This window comes from Hibiscus syriacus, unplaced genomic scaffold, assembly GCF_006381635.1.
Source record: "Hibiscus syriacus cultivar Baekdansim isolate YM2019G1 unplaced genomic scaffold, ASM638163v2 tig00000170_pilon, whole genome shotgun sequence".
NCBI lineage: Eukaryota > Viridiplantae > Streptophyta > Magnoliopsida > Malvales > Malvaceae > Hibiscus > Hibiscus syriacus.
In genome coordinates this window covers 251,875-263,575 of record NW_024061771.1, presented here as the reverse complement: position 1 = coordinate 263,575, position 11,701 = coordinate 251,875, and the positions used below count along the sequence as shown (strand labels likewise).

At 35.8% G+C, this 11,701-nt stretch overlaps 1 pseudogene; it reads left to right on the top strand.

The window, feature by feature from the left end:
• Positions 1-1,291: 1,291 nt before the first annotated feature.
• LOC120138040 lies at positions 1,292-8,759 on the top strand (annotated as a pseudogene).
• The last annotated feature ends 2,942 nt before the right edge of the window (positions 8,760-11,701 follow it).

Sequence of the window (11,701 nt, the reverse complement as noted above, 5' to 3'; positions counted from 1 at the left end):
TAAATAACAGATTTAGTCCTTTAATTTTAGAAATTAATATTTTAATCCTGAACATCATGTTTTAATTTATTTTAATTTGATGTTCAAATTTTACATAATTTTAATTTAGTCACTAAATTAATAAAGGGGTAGAATAACATGTTTAGCCACTGAAATTTCAAGTAATTAATTACGAATTAGGATGCTTAATTCCAATATATTTTAATTTAGTCATTAACTTTAAATTATTAGTTTATTATTTTTAATTTCATTTATTTTAGTTATTTTTTTAATTTTATATGTTTATTATCAATATATTTAAAATATTATTATTATAAATATATATATATAAGAAATAATATATATTTTATTTTTCTTTTATATAAATTATTTTTATATAAAAAATATAATCCTATTTTAATAATATTAAAGAAAAGGACTGTCTTAAAGCACCTAGAAGTCTGTTTTCTGATATTTTTTAATATACTAATTTTTAAGAAACATTTTATTTATTTTTTAATATCAAAGAAAAGAGCTGTCTTAAAACACCTAGAAGCTCTTTTATGATATTTCTAAATAAATATATTATTTATATTTAAATTAATATATTTTCATAAAATTATAAATTTTAAATAATAATATTATGAATTAAATATATCTTTGAAATTTTAAATTTCCAATAATAGAGACAATTTATAATTAATAAAGTACCAATTTTGGGCGTTATAGGGGTGCTAATCCTTCCCTAAACGTAATCAACCACGAATCATGTTTTACTAAAATTTTTGGTTATACGCAGATCAATTTTATCTTTTAAATTATGATTTATTCAAAACTATTTTAAAAGATTATTTTTTCAGGTATTTGACCTACCTAACCCCAAAAGGTCAATGGCGACTCCCAAAACATTTTTTAATCAAAATTATTTTTATCCCCGCCAAGTAAAAATTCGTGCCCGGATAAAAACCGGTTACGACAGAAGTGTCTGGTTTTGGGCACATGATAGGAATGTTGGTTGGCAAATCGTATAGCTTGTTGTTATTTCAGTTGTAATCTATTAATTATATTTTGTTCAACTATATATGAAACATATCTTATTTAAGTTTCAGCAATACACTTGAAGAGAGATCATATTATATTCTATATGTGTATGGAATATGCTTCTATTTTTTAATGGTAGTAGTCAATAATTCTTTGAAATATAATGACTGATGTCTTTGTTTTAATGCTGATTTTCTCCATTGCCGTATAGAGATTTTATGAGCATGGAGGTGAAATGCAAGTTGCCCTAGATGCACCTTTGAAGCCATTTATGGACATCTTTGCTATTGGGTGAGCTTTCTTAATGTAGTAGCTTTTTTTTCTTTCAGGAAACTACACTTCCTTCTAAAATTGCTTTTCTTTTTCAAAGACATTTCATTCTTTTATCCGGAACCATATCGTACTTCATATACATGATTTGTGAGATATTGTTACATTGTAGACTATTATCTAGGACTGTTTTTAAAGATATTAGCTTACTAACTGTTAGGATTGAACATTTTCAGGATGTTTTTAAGTAGTATTGCCAGAGTCCAGATGTCAGTCCTCTAGTGAAGTAATGATAATCACTCGGGTGTTATTTCTATGAAATTTTGTTACTTTTTGGTTGTTAAGTCCTCTTGATATAGTTTGATCTTTCATGTGGAAATAGTGGTTTCAATCTACTTGTTTGTAACAAAATTTAAATTCCATATCATTCTTGTCCAACAATATAATAATATGCACTTCTTATGCAACTGTTTAGATGTGTAATTGCTGAGCTTTTCCTTGAGGGCCAGCCACTTTTTGAACTTTCTCAGCTTCTTGCACATTGCAGAGGGCAATAAGATCCTTGTCAACATCTTGAAAAGGTGATAATTTCTTTCCCTGCCTCTCTACTTAACACACTTGCTATCCCTTTCCCCTGATTTCTTCTTCTTCATATCGAGGTTTATTTGATATTAATTCTGCTATTTACTTACCTGCACAAGACTACTACCCACACTATTCTTGTTAGTCATAAGAAGTTAAAATCGATTCATGGTTAACCATTTTTTCCTAATAATTCTCTTTGCATGTGCAGATCCCAGATATTGGAGTACGAAAGATGATACTTCATATGATCCCGCTTGAACCAGAGTCTCGCCTCTCTGCTGAAAGTTATCTACAGAACTATGTAGCTGCTGTATTTCCTGGCTACTCTCACCATTTCTGCATGGTTTTTATTGTTGCTGGAGTCCTCTTCATTCTGACATGAGGATAAACATATTTTTAACCTAGGACTTGGAAAATCAATCCTTCTTGCTTCTAATATATGCCCTTGCTCTGTAATTTCTACTGTAGATTGCAATGTGCCAGAGGGTTTTCCCTGAGATATTGAAGCAAATGACGAGCAAGAGGTCAAGTGATGAGATGGGAAGATGTCTTGGCAAGTCACATACCTTAAGTGAAAAACAGTTGCAAGAGTGTTTCAAAACAACTGTCACAAGGGATTCCTGCAAAACAAAACTTGAGCTCTTCAAATCACTTGTTGATAAAAAGAGAAAATATGGATAATGGTTCTGTTAGGGATCGGTTCAAGCTGCCTGGAAACATTGATACCCTACTTGGGGACATTGGACATTGTACACATTACCTTGGGGAGAATCCAACAGCTGGGGATACACCCAAATATGCACCTCCCCAAGAATTTAAACAACATGCATGCAATCTCCCATCTTCCTTCATCAAAATATTTTTGATTTGTTGAGGAAAAATGATCACCCATTTCAGAAAAAAAATTACAATGGATGATTTAAATTCATTGATGTCCGACTATGACTGTCAATCAGACACCTTTGGAATGCCTTTTCTGCCATTACCCGAAGCTAGTATGAAATGTGAAGGGATAGTTTTAATCGCCTCTATGCTTTGCTCTTGCATACGTAATGTTAAGTTACCTCATTTAAGGAGAGGGGCTATACTTTTGCTGAATACTTCTTCACTGTGCATTGACGACGAAGATTGCTTGCAGCGAGTACTTCCATATGTAATTGCAATGCTTTCTGACCCCGCGGCAATTGTGTGGTGTGCTGCCCTTGAGACTTTGTGTGATATTCTACCCTTGGTTAGAGATTTTCCTCCAAGTGATGCAAAATTTTTTCTGGAGTATATTCTTCCAATGCTTTCCATGCTTCCTGATGATCCGGAGGAAAGTGTGAGAATTTGTTATGCAAGCAATATAGCTAAGCTAGCTCTAACAGCTTATGGATTCTTGATTCATTCAATGAGGCTGGAGTTCTTAATGAATTGAATGTGCCACCGAAGTCATTAGCATCATCTGGAAAGTCCATTGCTGAGGTGGTTCAGGAACTTGTAATGGGTCAAAAGAAAACTCCAAACATCAGAAGAGCACTCCTTCAGGACATTGGCAATTTATGCTGCTTTTTTGGCCAGAGACAGAGTAATGATTTTTTGTTGCCCATACTCCCAGCTTTTTTGAATGATGGAGATGAGCAGCTAAGGGCAGTGTTCTATGGGAAAATTGTGTTTGTCTGCTTCTTTGTGGGACAACGAAGTGTGGAGGAATATCTTATACCTTGTGATGCAATAGAGGCTGTTGTTGTGAACACACTGGATTGTTTGGCTGTTCTGTGCAAAGTGGTTTCTTACGAAAAAGAATATTGCTTGAAATGATTGAGCATTCCTTTCCATTGCTATGTTTTCCTAGTCAATGGGTAAGGAGGTCGGTTGTTACTTCCATCTTGCAGTGAGTGCCTGGGTGCTGTAGATTCTTATGTTTTCCTTGCTCCAGTTATACAACCTTTCCCGCGTTGACAACCTGTATCTCTAGACTCTGAAAAGTCTTTTCTTTCTTGTTTAAAACCATCTGTCTCAAGGGAAGTATTTTATGAAGTCTTATAAAATGCTAGGAGTTCAGACATGTTGGGGAGACAGAAAAATATGGTACAACTCATCAGCCCAATCGAAACAATGGGAAATTGTTGATTTACTCAAGAGAAGAGCTGGGGAATTAGACTCAATGAAGTATTGGCTCGAGAAACAACAATCCATTGGAGGTCATGAACCCATTGATAGTTGACGCCAGACAGAATAGTGATTATCCTGCAAGCGCTCCAACAAATGATTCACAAAAGAAAATTCGTCCAAAAAAACCAGAGAAAATTCGTCCAAAAAAATTAGGGAAAAAAAAGTCTCTAGGATTTAATAAAATATTATAAATTCAAAACCATCAAAATCAGTCCACAAGCCGGACTGTTATAGCCAAAAATCGTCTTTATTCGAATTTTGCCAAAAATAGCAAAATCCCGAAAATCACTTTAAATTGAAATTTGAAATAAAATAAGCAATCTCCAAAAAATCCGGCCTAAATCGAATTTAAATTGACTTCCTAATTGATAATCGAAATATTACCATAAATAGTAAAAAATATCTAAATCTAGTGATTCGGAGGGGAAAACGACAGAATTTGAGGTTGAAAAAAAGACCACATGGAGTTTAGCTCAATGTGGAGAGCGTGCGCGTCGAAAAGAGCTTTCCGGATTGGGGTCTTATGCGCGATTCTGACACCTGTAGCCAAAGTTATGGCCAAAAGACTGAAACATACTCAAAACGACCCCAACGAGGAACATATCACAATCAATTTCCGCCTTTGCGCTGATCTGCCAAATCATGGTATCTCAACGCCATCAAGGTGCAATCTGACAACTCAACATCATCTGTCTCGGATCCCCTGCATCAATAGTGCATTGCAGCAATCTGGGCTAACGGAAGTTGATTATGACGATACCAAGCTGAGAGTTATGGGGAGTCATACACGAAATGCTTCTAGCGTAATCGACATGCGTGATCCATTATGCTCAGAGAAGCTATAGTTTTCAGGTTTAGCATCTCCACAGCTCAATGGTTCAAACAGTTTCACGTGTGATAAGCCTTCCAAGACATACCTTTGTACTCTTTTATCCTCCAGCAACTTCTGATACTCCTTTGCCTTGGATGGATCCAGTTAGTAAATCATTTAGCATGGCTAGTTCAGTTCCAGAACATAAGCTTGTTTCAGGCTTTGGTATCACTGGTGGTTCTAAACGGTTCTACAGAGTTGTGCATGAACCAGAAAGTCGTGAAAATGATCAAATAGCCTATGTTAATAGTAAATTTCAAGACATGAGATTATCTGGTACAGTAAAAGGAACTTCTGTTCCGATGGAAGATGCTTCTGCTTCAGCTGGTTTTACAAGACTACCCTAATTTTCTCGGTCTTCATCAGTTTCAGATTCAGGTTGGAGGCCTTGTGGGGTGTTGGTTGCAAACCTGCAGGAGCACCGATCTGCTGTCTGTGATATTTCAGTTTCAAATGATAACAGTTTCGGGAACCAAGGAGAGCACTATGAAAGGGTTCTCTAATGAAGATTTTCCCGAAGTAGAGAGGAGTAGAAGTGGTTTTCATAATTGGTCGAAGAAAGATCAACCAAGTTTCGGGAATGAGTTCAAAAATGGTTGTTACACGATTTTTATCGAAAACCTTCCAGAGACGATACATTGGAAGAGACTTCGGTCTATTTTTTGCACATACGGTAAAGTTATTGATGCCTTCATTCCAAAAAAAGAAACTCGCAAGGGGTTCGTTTTGGATTTATTCGCTTTGCAACAATTAAAGAAGCCAATATAGCGATTTCAAAGATGAATGGTAATCATATTTATGGCAGCAAAGTTAGAGTCTCTTTGGCTAAGTACAGACCTCGACAATCTTACTGGAGAAAGTCCTCGACTGTTGTTTGTCGTAAGTCTGGGCTGGAAGATATTTCGGGGATTAAATTCTCTGAAGTTGAGGGCGTTGTGGACGAGGATAAGCTACACGTGCTGAGTAACTGTCTTGTGGGGTGATGCAAGAACTTCACTAAAATTGGTAATCTTGCTAACCAAATTCAAGCCAAAGGACTTGCTGGCTTCACGCTAATGAGGGCTGCTGCAAATGTAGTTCTAATAGTTTTTGAAGACTCTGATTCGTTGAGAATCGTGAAGGATGACTATCTAGAGACTCTTGCAGAATGGTTTTCCAGAGTGGAAACTTGGTCGAGAGCCTAGTGGTGAATTGTCGTCGCGTGTGGTTAGTTTGCGAATGTATTATTTTTCACGCTTGGAATTGGGATACTTTCAAAAGCATTGCAACAAAGTGGGGCAAATTATTATCAATCGACAACAGTTGTGAGTTTCCATCATCTTTTGATCAGGCTAAAATCCAAATACTCACAAAAGATCAAGTGAGAATTGATGAGTTGTCGGAATTGAAGGTCGGTGATAATTTTTTTAAGATTATGGTGCATGAAGTTGATCCATCCTTCAAACCTAACTCTTGGGTCCCTGAAGATTGCGATATCTCATTAGAACTTGATCCTCCAATTGATACTTAATTGTTCGGCATCTGTTTTCAGAGGCATTTTTTTTCAAGTTTTTTGTTGTAATGTTGGTTTGTTTTGCATTAGGTTTTGTTAGCTTTGGTTAATAGGACAGCTAATTTAGAGATTGATGTCTTACCTAATGAAGGAATTGACTGGTGTTATTTATGGGTGGTTTTAGGTTGTTTTTGTTCATCGGTTCTGTTATAGGTGTTTGTAAGGTTGTATCTTTTGTAATCTCTTATGTGCAATAAAATCCTTACACTCTTTTCCTCCTTCCGCTGATTAAGGAGCTACACTACTAGCTCCAACAATCAAGAAGGGGTTTTTAACGAGGCCTGAAATTCTTATTAAAAAAAATGATAACAGTTTCTTTGTGAGTGCGTCTGATGATTCAACTGTCAAAGTGTGGGATTCAAGAAAGTTGGAGAAGGATATATCATTTAGGTCAAGGCTGACTTATCACTTGGAAGGAAGCCAAGCACTGTGCACGGCAATGTTACAGAATTCTGCTCAAGTTGTTGTTGGAGCATGTAATGGAACAATAACATATGTTTTCTGTTGATCACATCTCTAGAGGTCTTGGAAATGTTGAAAAGTATTCAGGTATCGCTGATATAAAAAAGAAGGACGTAAAGGAAGGTGCAATACTTACCCTTTTGAACTACCCTGTGGATAACTGTGGCATTCAGCCATTTATGTACAGTACCCAAACTTGTGGTATTCATCTCTGGGATACAAGGTCCTGTTCGAATGCATGGACTTTGAAAGCAGTTCCAGAGGAAGGCTTTATATCATTTCTGGTAGCAGGCCCTTGCGGGAATTGGTTTGTTTCAGGGTCTTCTAGGGGTGTGCTTACCCTTTGGGATTTGAGGTTCCGTATTCCTGTGAACTCATGGCAGTATTCTCTTGTATGCCCTGTAGAAAATGTGTCTCTTTGTTCCCCCTTTGAGTGTCAGTTTCTACAACTGTGAGGCCGCTTATTTATGTTGCTGCTGGCTGCAATGAAGTCTCGCTTTGGAATGCGGAGTATGGGAGCTGCCACCAGGTAAAGGGGCGGTTGGTAAAAAAAGGAAACAAAATAATTTTACCATGCTTGGTAGGATAGAAAAGTGAGGGTCCTTTGAAATTGCATTAGAAGAGAAATGGAAGAGATGCTCTAGTTATATATTTTGAAAAAAAAAATTCAGAGATTCTGTACAAGGAAACTGATTTGAATTGATATTAAAAAAGCCTGGATTTGGCTCTCCATAACTGGTCTTTGTTATTATCGTTCATCGTGATCAAAATTTTGCCTTCCAACTTTTATCTCCAGGTATTTAGGGCTGCAAATTATGACAGCGCTGCAGAACTGTCTGATTTACCATGGGCCTTGGCAAAGCCATCTACTAAAACAAGCTCTAAATCTGATCCAAGGAGGAATGCAAATCCAATGTATCGAGTGAATGAACTTAATGAACCACCACCTTGTCTTCCAGGTATCCGTGCATTACATCCTTTACCTTGGGGTGATCTGTTGACTGGGGGCACCGACTTAAGGATACGCTGCTGGGGCCATTGCAGGTTTTTGTCGAATTTCTTTTTCATCCCTGTTCAGTGATCTTATGGAAATTTTATGCATTATTTACATTGTTTTCATTCCAGCCTTGATAGAAGTTACTGTATCTGTGGCCCAAATTTTAAGGGAGTTGGAAATGATGATTTCTATGATGCAAGATCGAGTTTTGGTGCACAAGTTGTACAGGTATCTTCTAAGGATAGATTTACTTAAAACTTCCTTCTTGTGTTTTCTCTGCCAAAATTTTATTGGATTACTATGTATAATGGTTTTCAAAATATCTATCTTTGATCAAATTAGTAACAGCCAGTAGTAACGAGTATATAGTTTTATCTTACTGATTGAAGTCTTTTTGTTCTTCAATTATAGAGTTCATTCAAGTGTGAATTATATGTTATAGACATGTCAAAACTTAGACATTAGATACAAACTTGTTTCTCTCCCCATTTTGCTAGTTGAATTACTAATCTAAAGTTGTCAGCCATGTCATTTCTGAATCACCCATCTTCTACCATGTTTTTTTGTACATATTCTCCTAACCTTTTCTGGAAAGCAAATGTGCCTTCTGTAACTGGTGCGTTGGTGTCTCCTGCTTTTAATATCTATGTTTTTTTTGCAAACAGGAGACTAAAAGATGACCTCTAACAACAAAGTTGACAGCAAAAGCAGTTCTTGCTGCTGCTGCTACTGATTCTGCTGGATGCCACCATGATTCCGTCCTCTCTTTGGCTTCAGTGAAATTGAACCAGAGACTCTTGATATCAAGCAGTAGAGATGGGGCTATTAAGGTTTGGAAAAAGTTTTAGTGCTTTAATATACATATTTAGTTACAGTAGTAAAATTGTACATTCAAATTCATATCTTAAATTCTACAGCCTAACCACTTACCTCCTTTGGTTTGTAGTTTTGTACAGTTTGTAAGCGTGTAGGTTTACATGGGATTTTACTTTATTATTATTAACGCAATGCCTTATTTATCAATGAAAAAGGGAAAATACCATGCTCTTATTCTTGTTTAACAAAACTTGTACCTCCGTACATGATTCTTGCTTTTATGTGCAAAGTTCATTGATATTAAATCTGAACCCTTTTGATTTCCAATCTCCATTTCTTTTGCATTAGTTCAATTTGTTAGTAGTTAAATAATTAATGTTTGCTTGATATGCCAATTAGACTGTATGGTAGCAAAAAATGAGACTTCTTCCATAATCAAGCGTTGCATTCTTTTGTCATTCACTTACCAGTTGCTATCTATAAAGGATCTTAGACTGAAATGAGGATATTGAGATTTTGGGATGACCAGAAAAACGAGATCAGAAAAGTATGAATGAGAATGGAGGGTAGCACTGATTGAAGAAAATGCAATTTTATTTGAGTTGGTTTAGTCATGTTCACGGTCTTATAAATGTGTTAGATTTGCAGAACTTGATGTAACAAGCAGAAAGAGATAAGCAATGCGTTTATGATTATTTCATGCTAATTGCTGGATTAGATGATGAGTTCATTGATTTTTTTTATTAGTTGGTATACTTACCTTTATCATTGCAAATGCTGTTCTCATATTCTCTGTTCCCTTTGTGAATACTGTGATGGGAGTCTCTCATTAATTTGTTTTTTTCGCTCCTCAAGACAAGGCTCGATACTGAGATTGATTTTATTTTGATGACAAATTCTGAATTTTCTAGAATCTAGAGCATTTCATGTTGGTTCTCCATTGATGATAAGGGAGGAATGCCTAGCAGCTGTAGAAACTCTGAAAAGTGCTAACTTCAACTTGCATTGCATACCCCGACTCGAAAGTTTTCAGATTCTTTACATTTTCAATTGCATCACCTACCCCTGCCTAATTTAGTTGGATTTAAATCCATAATCATTTTTAAGTTATAGTAGAGGGAAATTTCAGTGAAACAGACCCTTTAATCTCTCTCATTTTATTTCCTCTTATCATTCCAATTTAGAATGATTTTTTTATGCATTTGAATGGAATCATGGAAAGTGCCTCCGGCATCAGAAAAGACTTGAAGATGAAGTACCTTGCAGAGAGAAGGGCAAGGGCACCTGGACTAGTTTGAAAGGTACGCATATACACAGACACACACACATTCACATGGAAGTTTGGAATTTGAAATGCTTTCAGATCTTAAGGAGAAGTGGTTAAAGTTGTGTTTTACTTCTATTCTGAGGCAAATAACAAATCTAATATTATGTGAATGTATGAATGCCTTGGCCTCTAAATTGGATTAATGTCTAATGAACAGCATGCTTTTGTTTACATGGATTTTGAGACATTCTTGATGGTTAAACTTAAAAATTATTGGCAATGGTTTCTGGTTCTACTTTCTTTATGGGAGTACTTGTTCTATCATCTTTTGGTATTTTGTCTTTTATCAACCTGTTACGAATAGAATGAATAATTTCTTTCTGTGCAGTGAATGGAGATGCCTACTTGGTTTGCAAGGTTTGATATTTATTAAGTAGTAGTGACATCTTCATATCTGCTTACATTAATCTAAATTAATGCATTTAAAGTATGCGTTGGTTAACATATTGGAAACATTGTGCTATTTATTTTTTATCTTCACAGGTTATGTGTAGGATAATCTTTAGTCAACTTGATACGACTTGAAAAATATGCATTCTACGTCCAAACCTGACCTACCCCAAAATTTATATATCCACAATTAGATCTGACCCGAAATTTAAGTGGGAAAGAATTTCCCACCTTAAAATGTTAGTGGAGCTGTCTTCAAACCCAGAAGACCCTCTTTTCTAAAAAAAGTAAAAACTTCACAACACAAAGGTGTTAGGAAAATAAACCGAGTACAAGTAATTTCCCTATAACCAGATTAGTGAGAATGCGAAATAAAAGCGGAAAAATAATACCCGAAAATTGATAACGGAGTTCAGCCAATTGTGCTTACGTCTCCGGACTGCTGCAGATCTTTTACTAAGAGAGAAAATTTACAAGTGTTTACAAAACACTAACTACTCACAAGAAAGCTCTCTAGTATAGGAAGAAAGAAATGTTTTGGGATGATTTTGAAGCTAAATGGGTAAGGGTATTTATAGTAGAAACTTAGGGACTAATCTTTGAAAATACCCTAAAGTGCAATGACTAAAGTGAATTTACCCATTCCTATTTTCAACAAACATCTACCAAAATTTTACCAAACTTTGAAAAACATTTTTCAAAGAAACATTTACCAAACTTTGAAAAAAACATTTTCCAAAGTTGGTTGCCAAACTTTGAAACTTTTAACAATCTCCCACTTGAAGACTGATTTTAATATGTCTTCACACCTTGATCAATGCAGCAGCATGTCTGGTCTTGTTATTCTAGCATGCCAACTGAAGTTGAACACAACTTCAGTTTATCCGTAGTCACCGTCTTTGTCAACATGTCTGCCGGATTTTGAGCTCCACTAATCTTTTCAAGTTTCAAAATCCCATCTTCCAGAAGAGACCGGATAAAATGATATCTCAATTGTATGTGCTTTGTCCTGGAATGAAAAGACGGATTCTTTGCTAGATGGATAGCACTTTGACTGTCGCAATACAAGATATTGTTTTCTTGTTTCTTGCCTAACTCTTCCAAGAAACTTTGGAGCCAAACCATCTCCTTGCTGGCTTCCGTAACAGCGACATATTCTGCTTCAGTTGTGGAGAGAGCAACTATCTTCTGTAGTTGAGAAACCCAACTCACTGCAGTTCCTCCTAGAGTATAGACATACCCTGTAGTGCTCCTTCT